At 41.0% G+C, this 15,839-nt stretch overlaps 1 non-coding gene across 1 annotated transcript; it reads left to right on the forward strand.

Moving 5' to 3' along the window:
* The first annotated feature begins 15,430 nt into the window (after positions 1-15,430).
* On the forward strand, positions 15,431-15,536 carry LOC122425924. The gene has a single exon (XR_006265073.1). It is a non-coding gene; the product is annotated as a small nucleolar RNA U13 (small nucleolar RNA).
* Positions 15,537-15,839: the final 303 nt, after the last annotated feature.

Consider the following 15,839-nt stretch of genomic DNA (forward strand, 5'->3'; position numbering starts at 1 on the left):
GTGAACAGAACAGTTCTTGGAGTTTAACATTCTAACAGTGGGAGAGACGGGTGACCAACTAATAAAAAATGAATGTGATACGAATGAAATGGCACTTTATGCTTTATCCTTAAAGGCCATAACCTCTGTCTAATCATGAGAAAAAAAATCAGACAAATTCCAATAAAAGGTCCTCCTACAAAATACTTGACTGGTACTCCCCAGCACTTGTCAAGGTCCTCAAAAACAAAGTTTAAGAAACTGTTACAGCTGGGAGGAGCAAAAGAACACATGGAAACTAAATCTAATGTGGAATTCTGGGTGGGATCCTGGAAGAGAAAAAGACATTAGGCAAAAACTAAGGAAATTTGAATAAGATATGGACTTCAATTAATTTTTTAAAAGATTTTTTTGATGTGGACCATTTTTTAAAGTCTTCAGTGAATTTGTTACAATTTTGCTTCTGTTGTATGTTTTTTGGTTTTTCTGGCCCCCATGCATGTGGGATCTTTGCTCCCTGACCAGCAATCAAATCCGCATCCCCTGCATTGGACACCAGGGAAGTCCCTGGACTTCAGTTAATTTTAAAGGTTGAATGTGAGCATCACAGTTTCGGAGAGAGATGAGTGTTTTGAGGAAAATTAAAAGGAGTGACACTAAAGAGCAGTGGGGTCAGAGAGCACTTCCTTAGTCAGGGAAGACTCCCTGGGGAGGAGACATTAAGATGCCACTTGAATGATGAGATGGCATCAATCTGCAAAGTAGGGAAGAGCATCTGGGGAATGGGAACAAGGAAGTCGGGAAGAGCCAGCATGTTCAAGGAACACAAGAAAGCTTGTGTGGCCAGGGTCTGGCATGCAAATGGAAGAAGAGTGCAAGATGTACTTGGAGAGGTGACAGGTCTTGAGTGGTCTTCCAAGTCAGGTTAAGGAATTTAAATGTTATTCAAGGTCATTGCAAGGCTTTAAGCAGGGAAGTGGCCTGATCAGATTTATCTTTGAAAAATATCACTCCAGCTGCTGTGCTAACAGTCAATGGTGTGAAGGGCTGCCAGGGGCCGGGGAGTGAAGGAAACGGGAAGTGACTGTGTAATGGGTATGGGGTTTCTTTCGGGGGATGATGATAATGTTCAAGAAGTGCATAGTGGTGATGGGTTGCACAACATTGGTAATATACTAAAGACCACTGAATTGTATACCTTAAAATGGTTAAAATGGTGAACCTCATGTCAATTTGAAAAAGAATGGATTGCGGAACGGGGCATGAACGCAGGTGGTCCAGTTACATGGCTATTGTTGTCAGACAGGAGAGCAGTGATGGGGGCTTGGATTAAAGTGACAACAGCAGACGTGACAGAAGTGTTTGGATTCTGACCTATTTTGAGTGGGTAGGATTCCTTTAGAGTTGAGGGGAATCAAAAAGATTACTGAGGGAAATCAAGGGTGATTAGAACCGTAAGAGAAACACTTCTGACTTCTAGTTTCTTTGAAGACCTTCTAATGTGGATTTTACCTGCTGTATATTCATACATTTTGTCTATAAATAATAGAAAATGCCAACTCAATCTGAGTTAAACAGCAGGAAATCTATTAATTCATGTAAGAATAAAGAATAAGTCCAATGGCAGTGAGGGCTTCATATTGGTATAATCAGTGGCTTAGCATATAGTCAAGGACCCAGGTTCTTACTGTTCTTCCACTATGCCCCCTTCATTCTGTCAGCTTTGCCCTCCCGTGGACTGTCCTTGTGATTTTAAGATGGCAACAGCAGGTCCGAGGGTCACCTACAAACAAGACAACGACAAGGGGAAGACATGACATCGGTTCCTATGTGTCTTTTAGGAGTAAAGAAAGTAGAAGATCCCCAACGACTTCTCAACGTGTTACATGTATGTCTAATTTTATTTTATTTTTGCCTCAGGAAATAAAATGTGTTTTTTCTAATGGAACTGAGAAACAGAAAGAAAAAGAGTAATTTGGGGGTGAGTTAAAGGAAGGAAAGGAATAGAAATTTAAAAGAAATGGCTTTCATTTGGACCTGTGTGGTACATGCATCTTTCCATGAACAGTAGCAGTCTGGGCTTACAGTTATTGAAGAGACTCTCACGTCTGTCTAAGAATCAGCATGAAAATTGGGGTTACCATGGTTGGCTTAAACTACCTCGGATCCACCCTTTATAGCTGGGGATGAGGTTTAGTTTCCCCTGAAGTATGGCAATGGGAGATGGCCAGGGGTTCTATAAGGATGGTGTGTGTGTGTGTGTGTGTGTTAGTTGCTCAGTTGTGTCTGACCCCTTGTGACCCTATGGACTGTAGCCTGCCAGGCTCCTCTGTCCATTGAATTCTCCAGGCAAGAATATCAGAGTGGGTAACCATTCCCTTCACCCGAGTGTCTTCCCAACCCAGGAATCGAACCTGGGTCTCCTGAATTGCAGGCAGTTTCTTTACCATCTGAGCCATCAGGGAAGACCAAAACAAGAAGTGTATAGGCATTGGAAAATAGGTATTGAATTGGCAACTAACAATGTCTGCTCTGCAGTGATTGAGCAGAACAGTTTTTTGTTTGTTTGTTTCAAAAGGTTATTCATTATCAATAGGGACAGAGGCACAGAACACAGTACATTATTACATCACTATAACTATGTCTGATGAGCTTCACTATCCCTATTTGTTTCTTAGAACTAGAGAAAATACCTTTGGAGAAACTTTGAACATTTGACGAGAACTTGAAGTTCCTCGAAAGATTTAATAGGACCAGAGAAAAACAGGAAATCAAAAAATGATGCCTAGTAATAATAGCTACAATCATTGACCATTTCCTAAGTGTCTAACACATCTACATACTTAAGATATATCCTACCATTTAATTCCAAAGACACCTTATAATGAGGTCTTATTACTACATCTTCACTTTACAGGTGAGGAAATGAAGATTTAGAAAGTGTAAGGAAACTTGATGATGTCACACAGACAGTAACCCCAGGATTTGAACCTAGACAGTCTGGCTCCAAAGCTTGCATGCCTAATCTCCAAGGTTCCTCCACATCAAATGTTCATCTAGACTTGAAAGCTTAATCATTAGATATTTCTAAGCCGACAGCCCTATTTTGAATTAAAAAAAATGCCCTGCTGTTCTCAAAGAGACTTTGATTTCAATTACTTTTTGTCATGTAGGAAATCAATAGGCACCTTCTTTCCTTTTTTCATACATAAAATGGCATTATGAAATTGACTTGCAGTTTCAAAGATTCCCCCTTCCCTGACGTTCTGATATGCTTTTTGTGGGGGACCTGTCCTTCTGGAGTGTGAATTACTCTCCTAGGGCTTTTGAGAAGATAGCCACAGATTGAGATTCCCAAGGAATTCTGGTCCTGATGGAATTCTCATTCCCGTGACCTATACTGGCTATCCATATACCATGCAAGTAAGCGAAATCATTGCTCAACTATTCACTTAACTTTAGCTGAACCATCTGGTCTTGGGGGTCAAAGACCTCTTCGAACTGACTTTTAATTATGCAAGAGAGGGCAAACCACTGATCCTCTCATTTCTTAAGTGAGAAAACACACAATAGTTAACATCTCCAAAGGATATGTGGAACTCATAATAGTCAATGACTATTTGAAAATAGAGTTATTTCTCAGAAGATCATCCTCAAGGGAGAGAAAAAAACATTTCTATTTCTTCCAAGAATGCAGGTGAGGCTGAAGGTACTTTTGCTTGCTCCTTTCTCTTTTTGCATAATTATTTCTCCAGGGTAGGGAGCATATTGCTAATAGTCAGCATTTGAGTGGAATTAAATCATAAATACAATAGATAAGACATACAGCATTAGGTTAGCCAGTTCCCCACCCTATCCCACCCTCACTCATCTCATGGACTCCAGGACTGACTCTTGCATTGAGATCAGCAATTTATCTGTGGTCCAGTTAAAGATCATTCAAAATTGCCATCCAGGCTACCAATGTTAAATGGGGCAATAAATACTAACATCATGGCTGCTACTCAGCCCGCATAGACAGCGACTTAGTGCAGCACCCTCTCAGCACAGGCAGTGATGATGTCACTGCAGCCACACGTAGGAAACGTGGTGTCATCATTTCTCCCCTTGCAGGTCCGGGGATGACCATCACTGCGTAGGGCTTTGAAGGAACCTGGGTGCTAACTGTGATACATTCAACAAAGACTTTAAAATACTAAAAAAAAAAAAAAAAAACCTTAAAATTTTAAAATATCAACATTGTATACAACTAGAAAAGTTTAAGAAATAAAGATTAAACTTAGTCAAGGCAACAGATTAAAATAAATTTAATGATTAAAAAAGAACTTGGCCAACTTTTTAAAAATTATGCTGGTATTTGGAGATCAAGTTTTTGCTTCTGACAATACTACGCTACATGCATATGCATACGTGCATGCTCAGTCATGTCTGACTCTTTGTGATCCCATAGACAGTAACCTGCCAGGTCCTCTGTCCATGGAATTTTCCAAGCAAGTATACTGGAGTGAGTTGCCATTTCCTACTCCAGGAGTCTTCCCGACTCAGGGATTGAACCCGTGTCTCTGGTGTCTCATGCATTTGGCAGGCAGATCCTTTTGCACTGCATTACCTGGGAAGCCCAGTACACATAATATCATTGTCTTATTTTACCCCTATTAATATAATGTGTAAGTTGGCACCATAGAGAATTAAATGAGTTTATGTGTGTATATATATATATATGTGTATATATATATATGTATATATATATATATATATAAAACAGTGCTTCAAATACTACTTGGCACATATATGAGTGTAAGTACTATGGAAGTATTAGCTGTTGTCATTATGAGGCCAAGCATCTGGAAGTCAGCATAAGGCTATTCATCTAACATCTCTGAGAGCTATCTGTCAGTGGAAGCTATTCATATTCTCTGTTAGATGTTGGCTGTTGTCAGAAGTCATCTGTCACTTCCTTCAACTCTCTCCTGAGATAAGCAGTAGCGTAATGGGAGCCTTAGAAGAATATTTATCAAGCTTTGGCTACTTGAGAGAAAATTTTGCTGTAACATTCTCCCGTTCCCTTCTGAGGAAAGGCGGCCCTGCTGTTTACTTCCTTGGTCCGCCTGTCAAATTGGCAGGGAATCATGGGAATTTCCGAAGCTGACTTTGTGAAAATGTTCCAGCTTTAATATTTGTCAAACTAACCCCACAGGATGAAGACTGCTAGGCTCAGCATGCTAGCATGAGCTCCGAAGACCCCTCACCTGGTGTGAGTGCAGGCTCTTCGGCCCCATTTGTGACCTTGGGTGTATTGCTTAACCTCTTCCAGCCTCAGTTATATCTTCAGTTTAGCCATAGAAAACGAAGAGAATAAAAATTTATAGGCTTGTGATAAGGTTTAGGAGTAATGTGTGATACATATAGGGCACTGACTTGGTGAATTAATTGGTGCTCACTAAATGGTAGGTACTGTGATAATTTCTTTGTCGTGTTTATAGGGAGCAATCTTAGGTTTCTAAAAACACTGCATTCAAAATTATACCCACACAAACACACACACATTATCTCAACGAGGTTAAGATATGCACAGGAAAAAATAAAAAAGAAAAGTATCAAGATGTTGATAGTCACTGTGTGGGGGTAAACGACTTGTACAATAAAAGAAAAAACAAACCTTATAAGAAATGACTGCAGGGTCATATTAATTTTAATCACCCTAGTGATGCTTAGTGAATATTTTCTCCTTATGGCCCTTTCTTCAGAACAGATATGAGTACAGTTAAGACTTTGTATCAAGTATTTTATATCTTTGCTTTTAATATCTTAATATTCATATAGATTTGCCTAAAGAAAATACATCATTTTGTTTCATGTGTTTGTTTTTAAAAAATGGTACGATCCCATGTGCTGTGGTTAGTCACTCAGACATGTCCGACTCTTTGCAACCCCATGGACTGTAGCCCGCCAGGCTCCTCTGTCCATGGGGATTCTCCAGGCAAGAATACTGGAGTGGGTAGGCTATCCCTTCTCCAGGGGATCTTCCAAACTCAGGAATTGAACTGGGGTCTCCTGCATTGAAGGCGGATTCTTTACCAGATGAGCTACCAGGGAAGCCTGGTACAATCCCATATGTCTTGTGTAATTGTTTTTTTTTTTTTCATGCAACATTGTCTTTGAAATCTTATCATGCTGCTACATATAAATGTAATACTTCCTCTTAACTGCTATGTTTCGTTGTATGACTACCATAATTGACTTTATTCCACTTCTGATGGACATTTAGTCTGTCCTCATTTTTCACTCTTGCTGGTTCCTGAGTCTCTAGCTGGTCTGCCATCTCCCTACCTTTCAAAGTCCTCTTATATAATTTTCTATGTATCAGTGATACCCAGGGTTGTTATCTGTATTTAACAGGAATACTAGAGAAAAGCACTTCTACATTGTATTTTTCAGAGGCAGAATGTAAAACCATTGTTTAAACTTGCATTTTTATTATTAGTGAGGTTGATTTTCATTTCATATGTTCATCTGACATTCACCTTTTCCTCTTCTTGATTTGCCTGCCTCTCCACACACCCTCTCCTATTTTCTTATTAGATGGATTATATTTTTCTTAATGATTTGTCAGAATTCTTCACATAGTCCAAATACAATTCCTTTGTCAGTCTGTATGCTGTGCATATATTCTTAAAGCTAATCACTTGCTTCTATCTTTTTTATGGGCTTCTCTGATGGCTCAGTGGTAAATAATTCACCTGCCAATACAGGAGAAGAAGGTTTGATCCTTGCTCAAGATCCCCTGGAGAAGGAAATGGCAACCCATTCCAGTATTCTTGCCTGGAAAATCCTATGGACAGAGGAGCCTGGCGGGCTACAGTCCATGGGATCACTAATGAGCTGGACACAACTGAGCAACTGAACAACAACAACATCCTTGTTTATAATGCTTTTGTCATACAGAGGACTTTTAATATGCTAAATACTGTCTTTTAATAACAAAAAATACAGAACTGCATAAGTACACATTGGGCTTTCTTGGTGGCTCAGGTGGTAAAGAATCTGCCTGCAACTGCAGGAGACCTGGATTTGATCCCTGGGTAAGAGATCCCTGGGTTTTAGACTCGGTAAGGTCCCCTGGAGAAGGGAATGGCATACCACTCCAGTGTTCTTGCCTGGAGAATTCCATGGACAGAGGAACCTCGCAGGCTACAGTCCATGGGGTTGCAAAGAGTCAGATGTGATTGAGTGACTAACACTTTTACTTACTTAAGTACACATTGATGGGAAGGTGGTGTCTTATGTAACTGTTTAAAAGGATGTTTCAATCAAAGTCAAGAAAGATCCTGGTCTTAGATCTCTTGCTTTATAGATTTCTTATCTTCCTTCAGTACTTTGGAAAAGGTCAGTTTTCATTCCAATCCCAAAGTAAGACAATGCCAAAGAATGTTCAAACTACCACACAATTGCACTCATCTCACACGCTGGCAAAGTAATGCTCAATATTCTCCAAGCCAGGCTTCAACAGTACATGAAGTGTGAACTTCCAGATGTTCAAGCTGGATTTAGAAAAGGCAGAGGAACCAGAGATCCAGTTGCCAACATCCGTTGGATCATTGAAAAAGCAAGAGAGTTCCAGAAAAACATCTACTTCTCCTTTATTGACTACACCAAAGTCTTTGACTGTGTGGATCACAACAAACTGTGGAAAATTCTTCAAGAGATGGGAATACCAGACCACCTGACCTGCTTCCTGAGAAATCTGTATGCAGGTCAAGAAGCAACAGTTAGAACTGGTCATGGAACAACAGACTGGTTCCAAATTGGCAAAGGAATATATCAAAGATGCATATTGTCACCTTGCTTATTTAACCTATATGCAGAGTGCATCATGCAAAATGCCAGGCTGGATGAAGCACAAGCTGGAATCAAGATTGCTGGGAGGAATATCAACAACCTCAGATATGCAGATGATACCACCCTTATGGCAGAAAGCGAAGAAGAACTAAAGAGCCTCTTGATGAAAGTGAAAGAGGAGAGTGAAAAAGTTGGCTTAAAACTCAACATTCAGAAAACTAAGATCATGGCATCCAGTCCCATCACTTCATGGCAAATAGATGGGGAAACAGTGACAGACTTTATTTTGGGGGGCTCCAAAATCACTGCAGATGGTGACTACAGCCATGAAATTAAATGACACTCCTTGGAAGAAAAGCTATGACTAGACAGCATATTAAAAAGCAGAGACATTACTCTGCCAACAAAGGTCCATCTAATCAAAGCTACGGTTTTTCCAGTAGTAATGTATGGATGTGAGAGTAGGACTGTAAAGAAAGCTGAGCACTGAAGAATTGATGCTTCTGAACTGTGATGTTGGAGAAGACTCTTGAGAGTCCCTTGGACTGCAAGGAGATCCAACCAGTCAATCCTAAAGGAAATGAGTCCTAAATATTCATTGGAAGGACTGATACTAAAGCTGAAACTCCAATACTTTGACCACCTGATGTGAAGAACTGACTCATTGGAAAAGACCCTGATGCTAGGAAAGATAGAAGGCGGGAGGAGAAGGGGACGACAGAGGATGAGGTAGTTGGATGGCATCACTGACTGGATAAGCATGAGTTTGAGTAGGTTCCGGGAGGTGGTGATGGACAGGGAAACCCAGTGTGCTGCAGTCCATGGGGCCACAAAGAGTCGGATATGACTGAGGGACTGAACTGAACTGATCTAATATATACACATGTATATAGTATATGGATTTTCCCTGACAACTTCCCCATCTCTTACCTCTGTGCTCTGCTTTCTGCTTTTCTCTTGCTGTAGCAAGAAAAGGAATAAATCTGGGATTGTTTTTAGTGTAGTTGGTTAATTTCATCTCTGGTTCAGCTCTCTCCTGTGGAATTCTGTTAAGAGTTCCCCAGAGAGATGCCTTCAGATTCTGAATTATTCCCCCAATTCAAGCTGTGCCACAAACTCATTGTTTCTGTTGGAGACAATCTTCCCTGGTTTAAAAATAATTCTCCTGTCTCGTCTGCCTCTCGCCAGCTGTGAGGCAGAATAAAATAAAAGTAAGGGATTTGGATATGACAGGCCCTGAAATCCCACCCTACGGCCTTCCTATGCATTTCCTTGAACCACTACCATGCTCAGTGGCTTTTATTTCTTTTCTCTTCTTGTTCTACTAAAAGCTCTACTTGTAGTTGGAAAATTTTAAGTTTTGGAGATTTTTCCACAGAATTTCCCCTGCTTTCTTTCCAGTCAGTGAAAAAGAAAATAATGAGATATGGTTTCTTCTTCACTGTTGAGTATTATTTATCCAGGACATCAGGGAAGGACTCCTTGGGAAAGGCATGCCTCATCTTCACCCCTGGATGGCATATCCCCCTCCCCAAATGGAAGGAGGAAGAGGATGGGCAAGATGAATGAGATTTCTCTGAATTTTATCTGTGCTTCATTTCCACAGAGCTCTCTCTGGAGGAATTTTATATTGGGCCAGGCATCAATTTTCAGAGTCTTCCATTTTCAAACACTTTCCATTGTTACAGCACTGGTCTCAAACCATTCATCGGTTTTATTTATTTATTTATCCCATGTCATTAAGTTTAGGACTAGAGGGTATCATAATTTGGTTGTATCTGCTTTGCCATCCCTCCCCAAAATTCACCCAAATAGACATAAAGATGCCATTTTCAATTCCTGTGTCTCATGTTGCTTGTCTGTAACTAAGAGAAAGAATACTTGCTTTTGTTGAATGACAACTACATTTTTTCCATGAGCTTTCCTCATAAACTAAAATTTTAGTTAAAATAATGAATAATGAACAAGTATGAAAATCCCTGCTAATGTCAATTTTTACTTGCTCCTTTAAGAAATATTTTTCTTAAATTTTCTTACTAGGTTGATTATTCACAACATTTCATTCACAATTATTCACAATTATTCATATGATTACATATGAACTGAATTGCCAATTCTTTATCTTATTTTCTTTCCTTCCCTCCTTCCTTCCTTTCTTACTACTTTCCTTCCTCCCTCCCTTCCTTCCTTTTTCTTTCCCCCTCCTCTCTTTATGATCAGTTAAGTTTCCCATAACTTCCAAGGGAATTCTGCATCCCTCTAGAATGCTCCTCTATATCTGCTTCTGTTGGGAATATGCCTTTTTTCTGGACATTTCTAGAAATTGAAAATTAGAGGTATGAGCTTCTTTCCTCAGTTTTAACTCTGATTGCATTTTATATGCCTTCTTTCCTGATAGCACATCGAGAAATCCTCAACAGCAGCATTTCCCAAATCACTAGCTTGCACCATCTCCTTTAGAAGGAGAGCTGACATCTAAAGATGTAGAAGGAAAAGAAAGTGACTTCTGCCAGTAAATACTTGGTTTAACCCAACTGAGCTTCTTGATCTTAGTAACTTTCCATGTTCATCTTCTCCTCTGCCATTTTAAAATGGCAGATCCTATGCCCAATATGGGTCCTCTAGTGGCTCAAATGGTAAAGAATCTGCCTGCAAAGCAGGAGACCCAAGTTCAGTCCCTGCGTGGGGAAGACCTGGAGGAGGGCTTGGCACCCATGCCAGTATTTGCCTGGAGAATTCCATGGACAGAGGAGGCTGGCAGGCTACAGTCCTTAGGGTCTCACAGAGTCAGATATGACGGAAGTAAGTTAGCATGCATGCATGCAGGCTCAATATGCCATGACTAAGTTCCATCCCTTCCTCTGTCTGACTTCTGCTGGCCCTTAATCTATCAGTTTGAATATCATTTGATATGATTTCTCTAGAAAGCCTTTCCTACTCTCCAGAACTTGCCCAGGGACCCCTTATGTGAGTCTTCTTCCATGGCATGCTATCTGCATCCCTGGTTTACCTTGATCACTCTGTATGGTAATTGCCTGTGTCTTTTTATTTCCCGCTGGACAGTAAGTCCAGGAGGACAGACAGTAAGCACCCAGCTTAGAACTTCACACAAAATTGCTTCTCAATGAGTCTGTATTTCATAGCTACATTTTAAAAACCTTAATAACATTTTGAAAGTTTTTAAAGTGATTTGAAGTTCAAAAACAATGTACAGTTGCCAAATTGGTCCTTGTCATCCCATCCTTTGTGGTTTATGGGAAGGAAGGCCATGGGTGCATTCAACTCACCAAACTGTGATCAAGTAGACCAAATTTTAATGGAGTTTGGTAATGCACCAGAGCGAGGTTATACATTGAACCAGCTGAGAGGCCGCAGGCTTCATCACACTATTATTAATGGCTTCTTATTTATTTATTTATTTTTACCATGACTAGGTCACCATTCCACCCTGTGCAGAATTCATCAAAGGCACATCTTTGCACTGGGTGCTTTGGATTTTCTCATTCCACTACCCGAAGTCACCCATCTGTGAAGGGAGGGCTGTACACACCTACTCCATGAGGGTGTGAACATTAATTAGGCCACAGAGAGCTGTCTTCAGCAGGAGAGCAGCGTGTAAGTGCACGTGTTCCACGTCTCTTTAAATTACACCCCATGTGCCAGCGAGGTGGCTAAGACCCGGGAGCCTTCGGATTTGCAAGGGCTTTGAATGCAGTACAAAGCTCTCGTCGTCTCAATATAAAGCATCAATCGGAGGCATTAAAATGTCAGCACCTTTTCAGGGATTTTGTTCATTAAAAAGGCTGCAAAGGAGTCCTCCGGAATGCGAGCGACTGGAGGCCAAGCCACAGCCCCAGCGTGCGAGCAAACAGGAGCCTCGGGAGAAATTCCGGAGCAAGCGGAGCAAGTTTTCAATGGTGGGTGAAGCCAGGCTGGGGGCTTGGGGAGAAAGCTGGACTTGCCGGGCACTCCCGCCCCCCAGCGCTGCAGTAGATCAACTTGACACTTCCCGGCTCTAATTTCCTTCCTCCTCGTTTTTGATTTCGCGGCATTCCCGATTATGCAGCTGCCAGGAAAGGAAGCAATGGAATGGCAATATAGCAAAGACCCAACACTTCTTTTCAGATTAGACATTTCTGCAGTAAGAGCCAATGGGTCACATCTTCTGGCCGGTTCCGAGATGCTTCCAGGACCAGCCAGTACGGTCATCCATCTGTGCGAACCGGTTGGCTTCCCTCTCTCCTTACGGGCCACGCGGGTGCTCAGTAGCCTGGGGCATCATCTATAATAGGCCGTTTTATTTGGTAAATGTTTTCCTACTTACTGAAGAGTGTTCATTATTAATGACCAGAAAGGGAACTCCTGCCTCCTGTGGCAGAAGTTGATACATTTGCTTTGTATAATTGCTGTGTATAGTTAGCCATGTGGTCGTTCAGCTAAAATAAATTGTCTTCTTCCCATAAGAGGCTTCCTGCGTGTCACGGCAGAGCGAGAGGGAAGGCGGCCGCTGAGACTAAGCTCTTAGCTAAGGCGATGGACGAATCCCACAAACAGAAGGCAGATGGCAAGTTTGAGATGAATAGCATTTTTTAATGGCTTCAGAATAGCTCTGTCTGTGAAGGGCTTTGTTGAATGACAACGGGTAGGGCGATTTATCTACTGCTGCGTTCTCAGACCTTCTGAGAACTCTTCTCCCATTTGTCTGTTAGGACAAGAACTGAGCTCCCTTCCAAGGGGGGAATTTAGGATGCTACCGGATTTAAAAGGCCAGTAGAGCGGGAGGGTAAGAAAACCCTGCAGTTACTTCCAAATAGATGACCACGATCCTGCCGCGCGGGCAGTCTCCTGAATTTTGGCATTTGAAGAAAGCTCCATATTGAGATTTAATGGCAGAAGTTGAACTCTGAAATGAACTAGGCCCAAGGTCTAGGAGAAAAGGTCATGGTAAAGACAACAGACCCCTTTCTGTCTCCAATTACTGAGAATTCACATACTGCTGGTGAGATTAACCCTTCACCATCCATGCAGGTGATTTGAGAAATGCTGCTGGGGAGAACATGGGGTTTGTCTGTATGCTGTCGGGAAAGAAGGTGTAAAAGAGACAATCAATGGTAAAATTGAGGGAAGAAATAAGTTCATACCTCTCATTTTTTTTAATGTAAATATTGTTAGTAAATCATATGGCCAAATTGCAGAACAGGTGTCCTTTTATTTATTTATTTTAATTGGAGGATAATTACAATATTGTGATGGGTTTTGCCATACATCACTTATAATTTTCAGTTTCCAGAAATGTCTAGAAAAAGGTGTACTCCCCATCGGAAGCAGATTTGAGGAACATCTGAGAGCAGAGACTAGAAAATACTAGCATTTCTTATAAATTAGCAGATATACTTACCCTGAACTTAAAGGATGAGTTAGAGGGGGAGTTATATGGGAACAATAATTTTATTAAAAACAAAGTCACAGGCACAGAGGAAGTTAGGCCATGGTCAGCATTTTCCCCCTCTGTTCGGATGTTGGACATGAAATGATGCATAAAGAAAGTTCTTTCTTCTTCTGTGTTGCATCTGTCTTTCAAAACATGCACAGGTGCTAGTAATTAGTGGCAACTTGAAGCTTATGCTTATTGTTTTAATAAAACATTTTATTTGAATTTGGATCATTTACTCCCTCACTCAAATCTGAAAATAAGCCTGACTTGTTTGTCCACCTTATTCAGTTCAACTTGACAGATATTTATTGATTTCCTGCAACTTTCAAGGTATACACTGGCCACACTTGACAAGCCCCCAGTTGAGTCAAGAGTCCTAATCTTAGAATGAGATAAAATATCTGGACTTGAGACTCTCTCCAAAATTGCAAATTACAAGCTTGGTAACAGAAGCTGAAAGGAAAAATGAGAAAGCTCTTCAAAGCCTTGCATACACAGGAATCAAATAGTTACAAAAATAGCCACAGTAGAAGGTGCTCTCAGACAGGTGCCCCAAGAAGGCACAAACTAAGCTGTGCGGTCGTCTTGCATGCAGATTTCCAGGCCCATAATGTACTAGTCACGTGACCCTGGGCAGGTGGCTAGGCCTCAAGCAGGCCCAGTCTCCACTATAAAGTTGGGATAATGATATCTAGTTAACAGATGTGATCTGAGGATATAAGGCCTTGGAACATATGAGCTGTTTAAACAAAATCTTGAAAATACGTTGTGGATTCAAAGCAAGACACAACCTTAGAGTGGGGAGAGGTGGACAAGGAAAGAATATGCGTTCTAAGGTAGTATTCGGGGTGTCTGAGGGGTGAGTTTTCCCCTGGGGGATGATGGGCTGGGAGGGAGGAGCTTCTAATGTCCTGGCATCATTTAGGGTGTCCTGGAGACAAACACCTACTCAGCTGAGAGCAGCGGGAGGGATAAAGAAAAGAGGATCAATGACACGAGTGTGAGCAATGCTTATACACGAGAGAGGGAAGTATAGACAGCAGAAACAGAATGTGGCGTGAGAGCTAGAGGAAAACCAGACGAGAACAGCATCACAGACACCAAGAGATGAAAGAGTATCAAAGGGAGCAGTGATGTCTAATGTCTCAATGACACAGAGGAGACTGAGGGAAGGACCCTCACTTTTCTCATTTAGGGCTCACCTTCATGCCCACGCAAACTCTCCCAACACCAGTTTATCTCACTTTACTGCAGTGCCGTAGTAAGTGAGAAGAGGGTAAATGGTGGTCACCAGGGGATAGAGGTGGGGTGATAAGATAGGTGTTGTTTAAGGGCACAAGCTCGTGTGGAGTAATGAATAAACCCTGAAGATCTAATGCACAGCTCGGTGAATACAGAAAATGTTGTCCTACCATCAGTATATTTGCTAAGAGACTAGAACAATTCTTCCAATCACTGAAAAGAAATGACAATTATGTAACATGAGGGGTGTGCTAATGATCACTATAGTGGCTTTCATATTACAATACATAAATGCATCAAATTAACATATTGTACACCTCAAATTTACACATGGTATATGCCATATGTATATATATGTATATACACACACATATATTTTATAGTCCAATCATCTTGAATTTATTTGTGACTCTCTCCCATTGTTTACTAGATTTATAAATCTATAGTTTTTACATTTCCTACAATGAAACCCAAATTTTCCCTCAGAAGTTGTCATCACACCCCCAAATCAGTTATATGATTATATATATATATATCTCAGTTATCTTCATGATAACTACTATGTTTATATGGGTTTCCCAGGTGGCACAGTGGTAAAGAATCCACCCGCCAATGCAGGAAACGCAGGTTTGATCTTTGAGTCAGGAAGATCCCCTGGAGTAGGAAATGGCAACCCACTCCAGTATGCTTGCCTGGAAAATTTCACGGACAAAGGAGGCTGGTGGGCTACAGTTCCTGGGGTCACAAGACGTCAGACACAATTGAGCTTGCATACAACACATGCTATATTTATATATTGTAATGAAAAAGAAAAAGCAGAACTGAGAAGTACCATCAGTGGTGAAGAACTGAGATGAGTAACTTACTATTATGGGAGATGCAGTATGATATTATTCTAGTCTGTCTATTCTGTTTCTTTTTTAAAAAAACTGATGGATCCTTTTGTAGTTCATGAGCATGATGATTGGGTGTTCACGCTGCTGCGTGACATGTGCCTCCCTCACAAACCTTGTTACGACATCGGCACATTACCTGTCTGACGTAAAAAAAAAAAAACAAACTGATGGACCCACTAAATTTACTTTGTGTCTCAATGAAGGTTATGAGGAGCAGTTTGAGAAATACAACTTTAGTTCTCTAATTTTCAGAGCTTGACCCATCAATTGTAAAGTTCCTGTTGACACTTCTAGGACTTCTCAGACCTTCCAACCACCTCTGGAGGCAGAGGACAACCACCACTGTGTATCCCCAGTTGCCTAGGGCGTGAGAAAAAAAACACTGAAAGCCGGAAACTTTGTTTGAAGTATTTTGTTTTGAAACTTCACAGAAACTTTATATACAAATT

Source organism: Cervus canadensis, chromosome 23 (genome assembly GCF_019320065.1).
Source record: "Cervus canadensis isolate Bull #8, Minnesota chromosome 23, ASM1932006v1, whole genome shotgun sequence".
NCBI classification, from domain to species: Eukaryota; Metazoa; Chordata; class Mammalia; order Artiodactyla; family Cervidae; genus Cervus; species Cervus canadensis.